The 18,192-nt window shown below is 41.4% G+C and overlaps 1 protein-coding gene across 3 annotated transcripts in view; it reads left to right on the top strand.

Moving 5' to 3' along the window:
• The window catches only part of ASTN2 (astrotactin 2), a gene marked incomplete at its 5' end in the record, with an annotated part of 924,983 nt that overhangs the window by 762,576 nt on the left and 144,215 nt on the right, over nucleotides 1-18,192 (top strand). The gene's annotated exons all lie outside the window — the stretch shown is intronic.

The following is an 18,192-nucleotide window of genomic DNA, read 5'->3' on the forward strand; positions in this document are numbered from 1 at the left end:
GCACTGGGAAGTTTCACTGTTTGGCGTTTGTTACCTAGTTCCCACACCTGTGTGCTTTTTGGTATGATTTTCTGCAGGGGAAGGTAGCAAATTGTACTTGTAGAGAATTTCTGATTCTCTAAGTTGGATCCACAAAGTCATATACTGAAGTGTTAGTTAATTCAAAAAAGGATTTGACCGTTTCTACTTGGGAAGGCCTACAGGTTACGCTTTTGAAGACCTTGATCTGTAAATATATTATCTCTGGGACTGAGATAAAGAAATTCAAGGAATTGCCTTTTCTAGTGAGATGTACTGAGATAGTTGTCTTTCATGCTGGGGAAGAGGATTTGGAAATGATTCAGACATGCAGGAGAAGATGCGGAAAGTGGATCTGAAGGAGTGCTTTAAGTTTACTTAAAGAGTACACAGGAGGCTGTGACATCCTGGAGTGGGTCTGCAGGGCTGGTCTGGCTTATGGCAGGCAGGGAGCCTGGGTCTGAGGGAGCTGGCCTTGAGGCTGGACCATGAGGGCAGGCCTGGAATGCTGGAGTGTCAGGAGCCTGGGAGCCAACCTGGTTCCAGGGTAGGTCAAAAGCCTGAGTTGGTGGTAGTTGGCCTAGTGCTGGGCCCAGCCGGAAACCGGGTTCAAGGGTAGATCACCTGGGGGTCTTCGGAGCTGGCAGGTGCCAGGGTGGCTTGGAGACCTGGGTTCGTGGGAGCCCACTGGGAGCCTGGTGCCATGGAAGCTGCTGGGGCCCCTGGAGACAGCAGTTGCTGGGATGAGCCAGAGTCCTGGATGCACACAGAAGTCTTCTGGGAGCCACCTACAGCCGTGGGAGCTGGCTCTGGAGTGCAAAGTGAAGTTGGTATCACTTTTCTCTTTTCTTCCAAAGGGACGGTTTCTCTCTCGGCACTGGGCTGCTCAGGCTTGGGGGTGAGGTTATAAGAGTAATGTGAATCTATCTTTCCTACCCTCCTCAAAGCATCTTTTCTTAGTTTTGTGCTTCACCCAGGTGCAATGATCCCTCACCTAGAAACCTTAGTTCTTGTGAAGTATTTCTGTGCACGGACAGCTGTTCAAATTGATTTTTCGGTTCAAATTTTCCCCACAATGCCATTACTCGGATTGGTTCAAATTGATTTTTTGATGGAGGTTGTTAGAGGGGTGATGGGGGCGATGGGGGTTGGGAGGTGGGGAGAGACAAGTGCTGAAAATTCTTATGCCGCCATGTTGCTAACATTAGTCTCTGAACGATTACCAGGCGCATTTTTATAGATCAAGTAGTGAATCCCAGAGAGGTCTGTGACCTTCCCAAAGTTCCACAGCCAGTCTGTCCTACTCCCAGCACAGTGCTTGAATCTTTATTTTGAATCTTTATTTATTTATTATGAATGTTGAATTCTCTGTGTCCATTGAAATGATCATAGTTTATGTTTCTTAGTTTGTTAATGCGGTAAATTATATTGATGCATTTTCAAAGGATTAAAAAAAAACCCTTGTATTCCTGGAATAAATTAATGCCACATGGTCATGATGCACTACCTTTTTTTATATATTATTGGATTTATTGTGTTAAAATTTTGTTTAGATTTTTGCATCCTTATTTGTCAGGTATTTTGATCAGTAGTTTTCTGGTAATGCTTGTGTCTGTTTTGCTGTCAGGATAATTCTGGCCTCTCAAAATAAATTGCAGAATATTTTCTCCTTTTTAGTTTTCTGAAAGAGTTTGGGTAGAATTAGTAACGTATTTTTTAAAAATTGTTTGGTAGAATTCACAAGTGAAATAATCTGGGCTTGGAGCTTTTCTCGTAAGAAGGTTTTAATTACTAATTTAATTCTCTGATAGATATAGGGCTATTCAGGTTATGAATTTCTTCTTAAGTGATTTTGGTACCTTGTGTATTTCAAAGAATTTATCCATTTCGTGTAAGTTATAAAATTTACTGGCAAAAAATTGTGATATTCTGTTATTATTTTTTTAATATTTATGGAATTTATAGTGATATCATTCTCATTCTTGATATCAGTAATTTCTGTCATCTCTCTCTTTTTTTCTGATCAATCTGGAAAGAAGGTTGTGTAATTTATTTATCTTCTCAAAGAATCAGCTTTGATTTCACCTACATTTGCTATTGTTTTCCATTTCATTGATTTCTACTCTGACCTTTGTTATTTCTTTTCTTTGGCTTATTTTAGATTTAATTTGTTCCTCTTTTTTCTAGATTTTTAAGGTGGTAGCTGAAGTTGTTGATTTGAGATTTTTCTTGTAAGACAAGTATTTTCCCTAATTACTGCTTTAGTGGCTTACCACAGATTTTTGATAAATTGTGTTTTCATTTTCATTCAGTTCAAAATACCTTTTAATTTCCCTTTTGTTTTCTTCTTTGACCCATGGATTCTTTAGATGCATGTTACTTAATTTCCAAATATTTGGGGATTTTTCAGATAACTTTCTGTCATTGAATTTTAATTTGATTCCACTATATCAGAGTATACACTTTTTATGACTTTAATCATTTTTTTTAAATTTTTGTTTTATATTGGAGTATAGTTGATTAACAAAGTTGTGTTAGTTTCAAGTGTACAGCAAAGTGATTCAGTTATACATATTTTCAAGTTCTTTTTCCATTTAGGTTGTTACAGAATATTGAGCAGGTTTCCCTGTGCTGTACAGTAGGGCCTTGTTGGTTATCTATTTTAAATATAGCAGTGTGTATATGTCAATTCCAAACTCCTTATCTATCCCTCCCCATGACCCTTCCCCCATAACCGTAAGTTTGTTCTCTAACTCTGTGAATCTGTTTCTGTTTTGTAAATAAGTTCATTTGTATAATTTTTTTTTAGATTCCACATATAAGTGATATCATATGATATTTGTCTTTCTCTGTCTGACTTATTTAGTATGATAATCTCCAGGTCCATTCATGTTGCGGCAAATGCATTATTTCATTCTTTTTAATGGCTGAGTAATATTCCATTGTATATATGTATAACATCTTCTTTATCCATTCATCAGTCGATGGACATTTAGGTTGCTTCCATGTCTTGGCTATTGTACACAGTGCTGCAATGAACATTGAGGTGCATGTATCTTCTTGAATTATGATTTTCTCTGGATATATGCCCAGGAGTGGGGTTGCTGGATCATTTTAAATTTATTAAGACTGGTTTTATGGCACAGGATATGGTCTATCATTGTTTTCAGTGTCCAGTTTAAAATCATGTATTTTCTTCTATTTATGGATGAGTTTTTCTATGAATGCTAGTTAGATCAAATTGGTTGATTGTGTTGTTCAAGTCTTCTAAAACCTTTCTGATTTTCTGTCTTCTTGTTGTATCAATACTTGAAAGAATGGTACTGAAACCTCTAATGATGATTGTGGATATATCTGTTTCTCCTTATAGTTCTATCAGTTTTTACTTTATACATTTTGAAGCTCTGTTATTAAGTGAATAAACATTTATAATTTTTATATCCTCTTGATGAATCAATCCCTTTATCATTGTGAAATGGTTGTCTGTATCCAAGTTACATTTTTTGCCCCAAAATCTATTTTTTTCTGATATTAATATAACTTCCTCAGCTTTCTTCTGATTAGCGTTAGAATGATTTACCATTTTTTTACTCTTATATTACTTGTGCCTTTATATTTAAAATGGGTTTCTTGTAGACAGCATGTATTTAGGTCTTTATTCTTTTCTTTTTCTTCTTTTTTTTTTCTTCCCTAATCCAATCTGACATTGTTATCTTTACATTGGGGTGTTTAGACCATTTATGTTTAATATGATATTGTTGTGGTTAGGTTTAAGTTTATCATTGTGCTATTGGTTTTCTATTGTTTCACTTTTCTTTGTTTCCTTTCTTTTTCTATCTTCTTTTAGATTGAGTGTATTTATTATTCCATTTTATTTCTTTTGTTGATTTATTATAACTCTTTTGTTAGTTTAGTGATTACTTCAGGGTTTATATATTCATATTTAACATATCACAGTGTGCCCTCAAGTGCTATTATAATTCTTCATATACAGTAAAAGAACCTTATATAGTATACTTTTATTTCTCTCCTCCAAGTCTTTATGCTATATTGTCATACATTTTACTCATATATATAAGTTTCATAATTCATTGTTATTTTCCTAAAAGAGTAATCCTTTAAGTATATTTAATTAATAGTTTTATTGTTTACTCATGTAAAAAACCAAAAACTTACATTTTTGGTGTTCTTCATTCTTTTGCATACATCCATATTTTCATCTGATTTCATTATCTTTCTGCCTGAAGGATATATTTTATTATTTCTTGTATTTCAGGTTTGTTAATGATGAATTCTTTCTGCTTTTGCTCTTGTAAGCTATTATGGCTGGGTACAGTATTCTAGATTGGCATATTTTTCTTTTTTTTTTTTTTTTTTTTTTTTGCGGTATGCGGGCCTCTCACTGTTGTGGCCTCCCCCGTTGCGGAGCACAGGCTCCGGACGCGCAGGCCCAGCGGCCACGGCTCACGGGCCCAGCCGCTCCGCGGCATACGGGATCCTCCCAGACCGGGGCATGAACCCGTATCCCCTGCATCGGCAGGCGGACTCTCAACCACTGCGCCACCAGGGAGGCCCTAGATTGGCATATTTTTCTTTTAGTAATTTAAAGATGTTGCTCCTGTGTCTTGCTTACATTAGCAGTTTATTGTGTTTGAGGTTTATTAAGCTTCTTGGACCTATGGGTTTACCATTTTAGCCCATCTGGAAAATTGGGGGCCATTATTTTTCTCTCTCTCCATCTTGTTTCTCCTTCAGTAACTCTAAAAATATATGTATTCAGCCACTTGAAATTGTTCTTTATCTCACTGATGCTCTTTTCATTTTTTAAAATTATTTCTTTTTGTTTGTTTCCTTTTGGATAGTTTCTAGTGCTCTATCTTCATTGCCTTCTGCAGTATCTAATCTACTGTTAATCTATGCAGTGTTTTTTTTTTTAACTCAGACATTGTAATTTTTTATTTATTTATTTATTTTTGGTTGCTTTGGGTCTTTATTGCTGTGTGTGGGCTTTTTCTAGTTGTGTCGAGTGGGGGCTACTCTTTGTTGTGGTGTGCAGACTTCTCATTGCAGTGGCTTCTCTTGTTGAGGAGCACGGGGTCTAGGAGCACGGGCTTCAGTAGTTGTGGCACGCAGGCTCAGTAGTTGTGGCTCGCAGGCTCTAGAGCACAGGCTCAGTAGTTGTGGCACATGGGCTTAGTTGCTCTGGGACATGTGGGATCTTCCTGGACCAGGGATCAAAACTGTGTCCCCTGCATTGGCACATTGGCAGGAGGATTCTTAACCACTGCACCACCAGGGAAGTCTCAGACATTGTGATTTTCATCTTAGGAAGTCCAATTTTTTTGTTGTTTTTTTAAACATTTATTTTAAATTAATTAATTTATTTATTTTTGGCTGCATTTGGTCTTCATTGCTGCACGTGGGCTTTCTCTAGTTGCATTGAGTGGGGGCTACTCTTCATCATGGTGATCAGGCTTCTCACTGCAGTGGCTTCTCTTGTTGTGGAGCACAGGCTCTAAGCGCATGGGCTTCAGTAGTTGTGGCACGTGGGCTAAAGTACTTGTGACTTGCGGGCTCTAGAGCGCAGGTTCAGTAGTTGTGGTGCACGGGCTTAGTTACTCCACACAGCATGTGGGATCTTCCCAGACCAGAGCTCAAACCTGTGTCCCCTGCATTCGCAGGTGTATTCTTAACCACTCTACCACCAGGGAAGTCCCAGGAAGTTCAATTTGGATCTGGCTAGTATATGGCATGTCATAACTTTTTTGATGTATGGAATAGAGTTATAATAATGGTTTTGATGTCCTTGTTTCCTAATTCTAACATCTGTATCAGTTCTGGGTCAGTTTAAATGGATTGATTTCTCTCCTCAGTATGTGTTGAATTTCCTTCTTCTTTGCATGCCAGGTAATTTTTGATTAAAGGCCAGACATTGTGATATTTGCCTTGTTGGGTTCTGGATACTTTTGTATTCCTATAAATATTTTTGAACTCTATTCTGGGCCACAGTTAAGTTATTTGGAAACAGTTTGATTCTTTTAGGTCTTACTTTTAAGATTTGTTAGATGGAACCAGAGCAGTGTTTAGTCTAGAGCTAATTATTCCCTACTACTGAGGCAAGACCCTTCAGTGTGTTCTACACAGTGGCCCATGAATTATGAGATTTTCCAGTGTGACTGGGAGGAATAGGCACTATTTCTGGCCCCTGTATGAGCAATGGGCATTGTTCTGTCTAATCCTCTTGGGTTGGTAGCCTCCTTACATACATCCATTAACCAGTACTTTGCTGAGTATTGAAAGGGGACCCTACACAGATCTCTTCAATTTTCTCTCTGTACAGCTCTCTCCTCTCCATTACTCTGTCCTATAAACTCTAGTCACTTTCATCTTCCTGGACTAAGAACTCTGCCTTCTCAATTTAGGGAATCTTCCAGGCATCTCCCTGCAGTGACCTAGAAACTCTCTAAAGGCAGGAAGCTGCAGAAATTTTAGGGCTTACAGAATTTGTTTTCCATATTTCAGGATCTCTGTCCTCTGTTGCCAGATTTCCAGTTTGAAAACTTGTTTTATGTTCTTTTCTTTTTAAAAAATCCTTAATGTTTCAGGTAGTAGGGTAAACAAACCTAGTCTCTGATTCTCCATCCAGTCCAGAAATGGACATCCAAGATTCTTCCTTCTGATTATCTAGGAACCAGTTTTCTGATCCAAGAGTTCCTTTTTTTTTGATAGAGATAAAACTTCTTTTTAGTTACATGGTCTGGGGACACCCCACAGAGATAATACCCCTTCTTCTTCCTGCTGCCATTCAGAAGTTTGAAGATAATGACATATCTGCCACCATCTTTACAGGTTCTTCTAATTCTTCCTTGTGTTACTTGACTGTAATTCTCTCCACCATCCAATTCTTGAATTTTTCAGTGGACAGTTGTCTTTAAAGAAGCAGGATAATGACTCTTATGTCTTTATAATTTGGTATCCTTCCACAGTGCCTGACGTACATAGATGTTCAGTGTTCACTGAATTGAATTGTATGTGGGTAGGCATATACATGTTTTAACTTTTCAACTCTGATGTTAATTCTTTGAGTACTGTGTGGTCTTATGAGGTCTTAGGTAGTTCTAGAGACTAGCTGAGTACATAGTAAGCCTTCTAAAAGGTGTTATGATTAATTGATGCTGTAGATGATTGGCAGTGGATATCTGAAGCAGAAACCTCATCTCTTTGCCTCCGTGCCACTTTTACTACGTCTCAACAATCTCAAAAGTGAACTTGGACCAAATTTGAAAATTTCAGTCTACTTGACTGAACTTTATCTTAGAGGTTACAAGCCGAATTAAGGAGAGTGGGCTATTTTTTTTTTTTTTCCCAGAAACCTGGATTCTGCTTTCAGTTTCTACCACTTCTCACTGAGAAATCTAGGGCCAGTCGACATCCTTTCTGGGTCTCAGTTTCCCTATCTGTGGAATGGGGAAAATAACACCTATTTCATTAGCTACTTTGAGAGTCAAATGTAGCACAGTTCTTGAGACATAGTAAGTACTGATAAATGCTAGTTGCTTCTAATTTCCATGAATTAAAAAAAGAAAAAGGAAAATTCAATGTTAGGAAGAAAACAAACAATAAAATAAGGTTTAAGACTTGTTTTGTTAGAGAGTTAGGATTGCTCACACATTTGGCCAGGTGAGGCCAGAATAAGGAAATGAGGGCTTTCTCTTTGATCTCTCTGGATTTTTGCTGGCAGCCGAGTGCAGTGCTGTAATTGTTTATTTATTCACAAGCTCACGCATGCGTGTGCACAGATATACATGCATACACACATTCTCTCTCTCACACACACACATGCTTTATGACGGCCATCTGTTCAACACCCTTTTGAACTAGCTGTTGAAATGCGGACTCTCCCTCCCTGTCTCCTTCTCCTGTCCCCCCCCACCCCTGGGTTTGGCGCCCTCTTTGTTTCCTTCAGAGAAGCTATTGCTCTGTCGGTCCTGGGACTCTATTGGGAAAGCCAAGCATAACTAGCCTCCTGTTCCAGTTGTTTTGAGCAGAGACGGGGCTTGTTTTGGGGGGTGGCTGAATTCCCCGCACGCTAATCTGTCATCGATATTAAAAACAGACGTCTGGTTCTCCCCTGTGGCCTCATCAGAGCAATTGGCATGGGTTTCAGCCTCTTGGGCAGGGCTAGATGCAGGGGGGTGGGAATAAGAAGGCGGGGTGAGGCACAAGAAAATTTAATGAATCCAAATACCATGTTTGACCTACGGAGAAAAAGGCTGAGGAAGGCGGGAGGGGGGCTTGTCCCGAGGTTACACACATGAGCTAGTGGGAGAGTCAGTGCTAGAATGGGGGCTCTGGTTTCTTCACCTGCTCTCCCTGCCAAGTCCAAATATCTCTCTATCTCTCCACCAGTGATATTACCTCTGGTGTGCTTTGTTCTTGTTGAGAATAAACCAAGAAGCAAATGGAAATTAGGGGATATAGGGTATCTGTGTGTCTGGGCAGGATGGAGTATCTAGACATATGATGGCAGCTGGGGGACTCTTCTAGAGAACGTAGCTCTTCAGACTCATTGCTTCTTTGTCATACATACCAGCTTCTGAGAATCCCAAAACTTTAGAGTAGCAGGACCTCAGCAGTGAGTCCAGCTCCCTCATTGTAAGGATCAGAAAAGGAAAGACAAGGAGTGGAAGGGTCTCACCCAACGTCCTAACCTCCTACCACCCTCCCCTGAATTTTCTTTGGTCAGCTGCTGGAATATTTGTTAACCTTTTAAAAATCAGAGACTTCTCCCTCTCCCCATGGGATTCCCAGCTTCGCTTTGGGTTTTGGTTCAGGACTGGAAGGCCAGCTGGCTCTGTCGGCCCCCGCCCGAGGCAGTGGGCCCTCTCTACCGTCCCCGACGTCTCCCCACGAAAGGCAGCAACATCTAGAGCCGGTCAGTGCCCCTTTCTGTCCTGGCATGTGGGAGCCTGATGGGCTGCTCCCCAGCTTAGCAGCACCAGGCTTCCCTCCTGCCAACTCTCAATTCTTATCTCTGTGTCTTCCTTTCTCTCTCCTCGCTCTCTCCTTCCTCCCTTCCTTCTTTTCCTCTATTTATGTGTGTCCCTCCTGACATCTTTCTGTCTCCCCTTTTTCCTTTTTTTCTTCATGCCACCTTCTGCCTATGTCTCAGTCTATCTTTTCCTGTCTTTATCTCTTCAAGCTGCTTAGGCGTGAGCTGCTTATCTAGATTCATCTAGATCTGGGTCAAGAATAACATCCTGAAGGGTCAGAAGACACCTGTCTCCATCCCCAACGCAGTTCTCTAAACCCTCCCTCCCTGTTTCCATTAAGTCTAATCTACGACTCAAAGGACACCGCCCACTCCCTCTCCGTGCACACACACCATCCCATCTTAGACCTTAGACCGATGACCTTCTCAAGTGAATGGGGAGCAGTTAGGGAGGTGGGTGTGTGGGGGGAATAACTCAAAGCAAAGGACAGCAAGGCCTCACATCCCCCAGTAGCTGACAGGAGGGTGGTGGCAGCGGCTGTGATGGAGTGATTACATCGGAGCTGTTTATGAAATTCCGTGGAAATTACTCATAGCTCCTCAAGCAGTGCAGGCCATGGCTGAGACCTACTCTTTGTCTGAGAAGCTAGAAGCGCCCTCACCCGCCTGCTGTCTGCCTGCCCTGGACCAACTTGTGAGAGGTGATGTCACTGGAGACCGGGCCCCACTCCCTCAGCTAGAGTGGAGAGGGGTGAAGGAAATATGTTTTACAGGGTGAGGTACAAACTGACATGCCTGCAAACATCTGGAACTGATCTCAGGTCCTCAGAAAATGTTTCTGTCACTCCAGCTGCTCTTTGGGTGAGAGGTTTCTAAAGTCAAGCGCCTCCAAAGGGAAAAGGTCCTTGGAGGGTCTTAATTCTCTCCATTCCCCCATGCCACCCACCTGCCTTCTATATCACTGAGGGTTTTGTTTTATTTTGTTTTTTTAACAGTTCACAAAGCACGCTCATTTGTTTCATTCATGTATATGAGCTCTTACTGTGGTCCAGACACTGCAGGGTGTGCTGGGCATGGAATAGGAGCAAGGAAGCCATGAATCCTGCCCTCATGGAGTTTATAAGTCTGCTAGGAGATAAATACAGTTTAGCAAGAAATTACCCTAAAGCATGGTAGGTGATGAGACAATTCAGATACCGTAAGAGCACAGATTAGAGGCTTCTAACTCAGTCTAGTGGCGTCGGTAAAGCCTATGCAGAGGAAGTGAGGCAATTGTTCAAGATTCTGGTCCCAGTAATTAATCATACTGGTCAAACCTCACTTATGACTATCAGCACCCCCACGTGGAGCTCGCCCTCTGGTGAGAAAGGTTTCCCTTTCTCTCTGCTGCCACCTGTCACCATGCTTGACCTTCGTAGCAGCTGCCCATTATAGATGCCAAGAGAAGGAAAGCTAGCTTTCCCTCTGTGCTCTCCAGAACCTCCTTCTAGGCCAGGGAAGAATTATGGTAGGTAGGTGCCTACCTCCCATCCGAAGACTTTGTCAGGATTAAATCCGTCCTTCCTTATGACCCTGAAATGCAGTCATTCCCCAAAAGATAAAGTAAAATAGAATCCAGCCTTCATCTTCTTGCTTCAACTGGAACTGATGCTCTAAGTATCAAAGCTGCTGGTTTTGAGTTTTCTCTCCATCTATGCTCTTGTCATCACAGTAGACGTGTTCAGGTCCTCCTGGGTTCCGTGCCCTACCACCCAGTCTCTCACTTCCTTAGCCTGCTCATCTCCAGTGAACTTGCTTCCAGTCTAGCTCAGCCACCCACTCCTAGTTCCCACCCTGGAGTTGTCCTCATGTGATGATGTCCCATCAAAATCATCAGCTCCGATATCCCACTCTCTTTTATCCTGTTTGTTTTTTATCTCTCACCCCTACCATATCGGTCTTTTAACTCAATATGATTCCCTGTTCCTAGGTATCACTGCTCTATCTCCATCTCTCAGTTCCAACTATTTTTCAGTCATCTCCCTATCCATGTGAAATGGACTGAATGTTTATGTCCCCCTAAAATTCATATGTTGAAACCCTAACCCCCAAGGTGATGGTATTAACAGGCAGGGCACTTGGTCAGTGATAAGGTCATGAGGGCAGGTCTTCATGAATTGGATCAGTGCCCTTTTAAAAGACACTCCAGGGAAATCCCTCACTCTTCTACCTTGTGAAGTTACAGTGAGCAGAAGGCCATCTTCTTCCAGAGGAAGTGGACCCAAAGCCTATTGATGTCTTGATCTTGGACTTTCCAGCCTCCAGAACTGTCAGAAATACATTTCTGTTGCTTATAAGCTACCCACCTATGGTATTTTGTTGTAGCAACCTGGAAGGACTGAGACACCATGGTAGAGTTCATGGCTCATATTTTATTTATTCTTTTTTTTTTAAGACCATACTTCATTCAGATTTCTTTTGCTTTATTTTTATTTTATTTTATTTTATTTTATTTATTTATTAATGGCTGTGCTGGGTCTTCGTTTCTGTGCGAGGGCTTTCCCCAGTTGTGGCAAGCGGGGGCCACTCCTCATCGCAGTGCGCGGGCCTCTCATTATCACAGCATGGCTCATATTTTAATCACTGTTCTCAACCACCTCCTGATCTCTCTTGCCTTTCTGTTCTTCCGTTGCCCTGCTTGGCCAAACCCCTACACTGGATGCACTCAGCAGCTCTCCGTCCTCTCCTCTGCTAGTCCATACATCACACAGCTAGTGAGAAGCACACAGTTAAGAATGCTTGGCACAAATATATCATCAGTCACCAATGTCAACCGGGCTCTTCACGCTACCAGGCAATCCTACTAGACTTCTCCTATCAATTTACTTTCTCTTTCACCAGCCTTCAATTCATGGCACCTTATTCCTCCCCGTCTCTCAGCAGATAATCTTGGGTCCTCATTTTCAGAGGGAATAGTATAGGGAGTAGGTAAACTTCCCTCCTTGACTATTTTAAATCTTGTATGCTTCTTTCTGCATATTCTTCCCCTTCCCTCCTGTAGCAATGTAGGAGGTGCCCTTCTTCCTCTATAAAGTTAACCCTTCTATTGCACTGTTTCCTGTACCCTACTAAATTTCTAGGAAATTTGACCTATCAAGTATCCCTCTATATTCTATGCTTCCAATCTCTCCTCCTTTAGTAGATTATTTTTACCATTGTTTAAATGTGCTCATATGTTTTTCTTAAAGAAAAAAAAAAGCATTCCATCTTACACTCTCATAACTGTCTCACTCCTCTTCTTTATAAACACACTTTTGAAAGTAGAGTCTGCAGTGGCTGACTCCATTTCTTCACTTTCCACTGGTTCCTTAACTCCCTTCACTCTGTCTCCTGCTACCTCCAAGTTTACTGAAACATTTTTCTCCACAAATATCTGTAACCTCCGTGTCATTAAATCCAATGACTTTTTTGGGGGGGGGCATAGACTTACTTGATGTCTTCAAGCACTCTACAGGATTCATCATTCTCTTCTGAAACCTTTGCTTTTTCGGTTTCTTTGACATCATGCTCTCCCTCCTGGTTTTACACCCGCCTCTTGGACTCCACCTCAGCCTCCCTTGCAGACTGGGTCCTCCCCATCTGCTCTTTAAATCCTAGAGCAGCTTAGATCTTTGTCTTTTATCTTAGTTTTTCAATTTAAACTCTCTCTGGGCTAACATCCACTCCCATAGTTATAATCAGTGTAATCACTGCTCTTACATTTGTGTTTCCACCTCATTCTTCTGAACTGTCTGTTCATATCCAGCTGACTAGAAGCATCTGCAACCTGATGTCTCACAAGCAATTCAAACCTAACACATACAAAACTGAACTTGTTAGCATCTCCCCACTAGTGTACTCCTGTCTACGTGCTCATTTACTCTCTCTATAACTGGTACCACTATAAATTCAGTTCCTTGAAGCAAAATCCCAAGGTTTAACTCTTTTCTATAGTTCATCCTCATATTCAGTTTACAACCAAGTTGTTTTGCTTTGATCTCCATTATCTTTTTTCACCAGTTTTATTGAAATATAATTGACATACAACATTATCTCTTGAATCTATTCCTTTGTTTCTATTCTCATTGCATGGTCTAAACCACCCATCATCTCTTGCAATGACTTTCTAATTAGTCTTCATATCAGCCACTTTTTATCCCTTTCAGTTGTCAATTCTAAAGCCAGAGTTACCCTTCAAAATGCAGCTTTGGATCCTATCCAGTGCCTAGAACAGAGTGCCTGGCATATCATAAACACTCAATGAATATTTGATGAATATCTGATTTATAAGTATCATTTTCCTAATTTACACCCTTTAAGAGCTTTCCATAACTCTTCTAACTAAATGGAAAAAAAGTGTTGACATGGCCTTTAAGGTTATGAATAACTGTTCTCGCCTACTTCTCCAGTCTTCTATCTGCTCTTGATAGCACTGATTTTCTTTCCCACTTAGGTCTATACACTCAGGTCTCAGCTTAAATGTCACTTATCAGAATCTTCAGATTATATTTGGCCCTTTCTTTAACTATGTGAACTTTTAGCATTTAATACTCTTCTTGTAGCACTTACTGTAATTATGACGAATGCATTTTGATTTGGGGGGAAGAAAGGTTGAGCATTTTCCCTTCTCGCTAGAATACTAACTCCTCTGAAGTGGAGTTATGTTCATCTTTTTCATGACTGTAGCCCAGTGCCTAGTAAAATGCCGGGCGTATAGGAGGCACCCAATAAAGACCTGAAGGGTGAGCAGGAAGCAGTGAGATGAAGTGAAGGTTGAGAAGTACATGAGGATGGAGAGTATTCCAGGTAGAGGGAAAAGCAAGTGCAGTGACCTTAAAGTATAAAAGGGTTGTGTGCTCAAGTTTAAATTTTGAGTGGCAGAAATAAAAGAGAAGAGACTATAGCAGGGGTGAAATTACAGGGAGTTGTTTAAGGCATGCTAAAGAGTGAAAGTTTCATCACCCTGGCTGCTCTGTGGAAGATGAATTGAAGGGCCTTTGAATCCATTATTTCATTTTATCTGCAAATTATTCCTTCCAAGCGGCAGGGAATTATTATCTCCATTTACAGGTGAGGGAGTTGAAGATAAGGCTTGTGAACTTGATAGTTGAAGGTCAAACTTCTAGGAAGAGTGGGGTCAGGAATTGAATTTGGGTCTCCTGACTGTTTAATCCACATCTCTTTCTCACTGGCAGTGTAGTACTAGCCAGAGGCAAGGAGCCCCTGGATTGGGGGAGCAAAGAGAAGGGCTGAATGGTCTTTTCCTACAGAACTTTATTGCCCTATAGGAAAGGATTCTGTGTGGCAGTAGGGGTTAGACCAGGTGGCCCAGTCCGTAGGACTAAGACTCAGCTTCCGTTGCCCACCTGGAGAGATGGCCAACATGGGACTGAGAAGAGGCATCAAAGAGATAGCCCTAAGGTGAAAAGAGAGTGTAAGAAAAGGGGTACACCTGTAAGGTCTCTCCATCTTCCACCTGACGTGGGGAGGTGGGAGAGAAGTAGATTTTCCTTCTAGGACATTATTGACTGACTTGAAAAATAAAGCTTAGTTAATTACTTTTCCATTATGCCTCAACTCTGTTTTCTTCCCGACTAAGACCACTCTAGATAATTCCAATATAACTTCCTCACCAGGCTCCCCTGCTTCTAGTCTTGTCCCTATATTCAATCTTCCTTATACTGCCATTCTTATCTGTCCATACCAGTGTTTCCCAAAACACACTCCCCATATGTGACTTTCCTAAGAAAAAAAAAAAAAATCAGTACTAAACATCAATATTTCTCAGTATCGTTGTGAGCAACCAGTGGAATGATAGATGATGTGTGTGAGATGCTTGGTGCATCGAAGATATACAGTAGTCACTCATCCTCTTTCCTTCGTCCTTACCATCTCTGAAAACATTCATAATGCTCCTACTTATCTGAAACAGTTTGCCTTAAACTAGGTAGCAAACCAGTGGCTACATAGCATTCTTTTTTAATATTTGAGTACGTTGTCATCATTTGAAATCTGCAAGATTTTTACATAAAACTCTGGATTCCTGGCTTCTGCTGAAAAAGGGTAGCTTTTGTTAGTCTTGGGCTCAGATTCCCACGTGGCAGCTGTAGACAGGAGAGTTGAGCTGCCCCCTTTAGAGAATGCGTGTACACTCTAGTTTGCCGTAATCCCCGTCTTCCAGGTTGTCTGACATGCAACCTGCTACATTAACTTGTGTCCTCTGCTTTGCCCCTGTGGATATGCAAATGTGTCACCTCTAACTTAGGTCAGGGACAGAGAACTCTCTTCCCTCAACAGTTTTGTATTTGCCACTTCTTGGAATGTTTTTGCCTGCTATTTGCCATACATGGACAGGGGCTTTGAGCTGATTGTCAAATCATAACAGAAATGTCTTATTAAAATTGCTTCAGTTTTTAAATTTTACTATGTTCCCCACAAGACTTCTAGCTCTGTGAAGGTATCCCTGTAGTTGATCACTGAATTCATTTGTTCATTCTCACCTAGTACAGAGTATGGTTTGCAGTAGAAGCCTAGTGGGTAACCATTAAAGGAATACACTAAATGAATGAAGTAGAGATGCTGTGGTAAACTCATTTAATCTTCAAAATAATTCTATGATGAAGTTACTATTGTTATTCTGATTTTCACAAAAGCAGAAACTGAGGCACAAAAGTAGCCCACTGCATCAGATGCTTTCTAGAATCCTAAAATATCATGACCCTTACAGATCAGTTAAGCCAGTCTCCTCAGTTCAGTTGAAGAAGCTGAACTTCAGAAGTCAAGGAACTTCCTCTCAGTCTCCTGGTAAGTTCAGGCTAGCACATAGGCAGGATCTCCTGGCCCCCAGCCCAGCATTGGTTCCCATACCATATGCCCTTAGGAGTATCTGGGCTTGGATTTGGCCACCAATCCCATTTCCAGTCTTCATAAACTTCCTGTGATTGAATTCCCTCTTCCTGAGTCATCCTGTCCTGTCTCTCAGGGGAGAGATTCTGGGTACATCCCTGGAGCCATGTGAGATCAGGTCAAGGAGTTGTGTTCACCTGACCCCAAACTCCCCAGAAAGAGCTCAATTAACCTGCCCTAATCCGGCCTCACCCATCTCCGTGGGAGAAGGTGAGGGTGGAGTACCCCGGAAAGAAGGAATTTGGTTATTAACCAACAATGAAGATGGGTTTATAAGAGAGTTATTATGGGCCCTATTGTGATTGTCCTTTAATCCATAATTTCCAGGTTTCTCTCCAGGCTTGTGTTTGGAGACTGTTGACCCACTTAAAACCCTCAGGCACAGCTGACATCAGTGATGTAAGAGAGCTTTCAAACACAGAAGAATTCCCTGGGAGTATTCCCTCCATGATTCCAAAGGACCTTTTAGAACCACAGGAAATCTGGAAGGAACCATAAGAGATCACAGATAAACCTCTACCCAATGTCCACCACGCACCCTTCACCTCTTACTCAGTCATTACAGATGATGAATAAGACTCAGAGAGGAGAAGTGACTTGACTGAGGTCATTCAAAGTTCATGATTTAATTCTGTAAACCTAGAGGACATAACAAGAGTCCAGGAATAATTACTGCCCTCAACACTGACCATACAGGTGCCAAAGAGTTGCATCACAATACCTGTGGATTTGAGTTCACTCACTTATTATTTCAGACCCCAGGCAGCAGTCATCTTTTGGGGGTGTCTGAGTTCTGGACAGAAAACCTCCAAGAAAGGAGCATACCATTTTCAAAGGCCAGAAGAGACAGAAGCCATACATTCTTGTAAGCAAGAACATAGATTCCTTTATATAACCATCCTTGATATATATTTCCTTTATATTTGGAAAAGAGAACAATACAACTCAAACTCTTTCCCTTCTTGAGTTGGCTTTTAGGAAGCTGATGACTAACCTAATGTGTAAGGGCAGAAGTCAACACTCATCTTCTTTCTCATCCTCAGACACATCAAGCTTCACATCTACTTCCCTCTTCCTAGAATTTCTTGCCCCCAGTTGTTTGGATTGTTAGCACCTTCACAGCAACTGGTTTCTTCATCCCGTTGTCATCTTCACTTAGAGGTCTCCCTGACCATCCAAATGTAAGGTTGCTTCTCTGTCACTCCTGTCACATCCCCCAGTATTACTGCTCTCACATCCCTTATCATTCTCTGAAATCTCATTTATTTATGTTTTTACCCATTTATTTTTGGTTCCCCTGCTCTTTTTTTTTTTTTTTAATAAATTTATTTGACACATGCAGCTTTTTCTTTTTGCTCATTTTGGGGTAGGGCTCATTTTTCTCTTTGTCTTTCCTTTTTCTTTAATTAGTTAATTCATTAATTTATTTACTTTTGGCTGAGCTGGATCTCTTGCTGCGCGCAGGCTTCCTCTAGTTGCGGCGAGCGGGGGCTACTCTTTGTCCTGGTGCGCGGGCTTCTCACTGCGGTGGCTTCTCTTGCCGTGGAGCACGGACTCTAGGTGCACGGGCTTCCGTAGTTGTGGCTCGCGGGCTCTAGAGCGCAGGCTCAGCAGTTGTGGCTCACGGGCTTAGTTGCTCCGTAGCATGAGGGATCTTCCTGGACCAGGTCTCGAACCTGTGTCCCCTGCCTTGGCAGGAGGATTCGTAACCACTGCGCCACCAGGGAAGCCCGGTTCCCCTGCTCTTGAATGTAAGCTTTACAAGGGTGAGGACCTTGACTGTCTCAATCCATGCTATATCCCTAGCACCGAAAATATAAATTATGCTGTTATCAGAGCTCATGAAACCAGGCAGTTAAAACCACCATGAGTGAAGAAGCAGAAAGTTATCCAATATAAAGAGAGCCAAAGTGAGGATGGAGCAACAGGGGTAGCATTTGTTAAGCACCTGCTCTGCATTAGAACTTCGTAGGCACTATGGAAAGTGTAAAGCTAATTAAAGGGAAAGGGAAGAGGACCAACGTTTTCTGAGCATTTGTATACCAGGTGTCTTTATAATATTTAATGATCAGAGTTATTCTGAAAAGTAGTTATTATTATCTTTATTTGACAGCTGGGAAAACTGAGGTTCAGGGGGCAGAGTCACTTGCCAAGGCACATATAGTTGTCAAGTGACAGTGTTAGGATTTGAACCCAACTCTTTGTCCATACTCTTTGTCCCTACTCTTGATAGCTTCCAAGGAATCCCTGAAGGGGTA

This window comes from Mesoplodon mirus (assembly GCF_964341445.2).
Source record: "Mesoplodon mirus genome assembly, chromosome: 1".
Lineage (NCBI taxonomy): Eukaryota > Metazoa > Chordata > Mammalia > Artiodactyla > Ziphiidae > Mesoplodon > Mesoplodon mirus.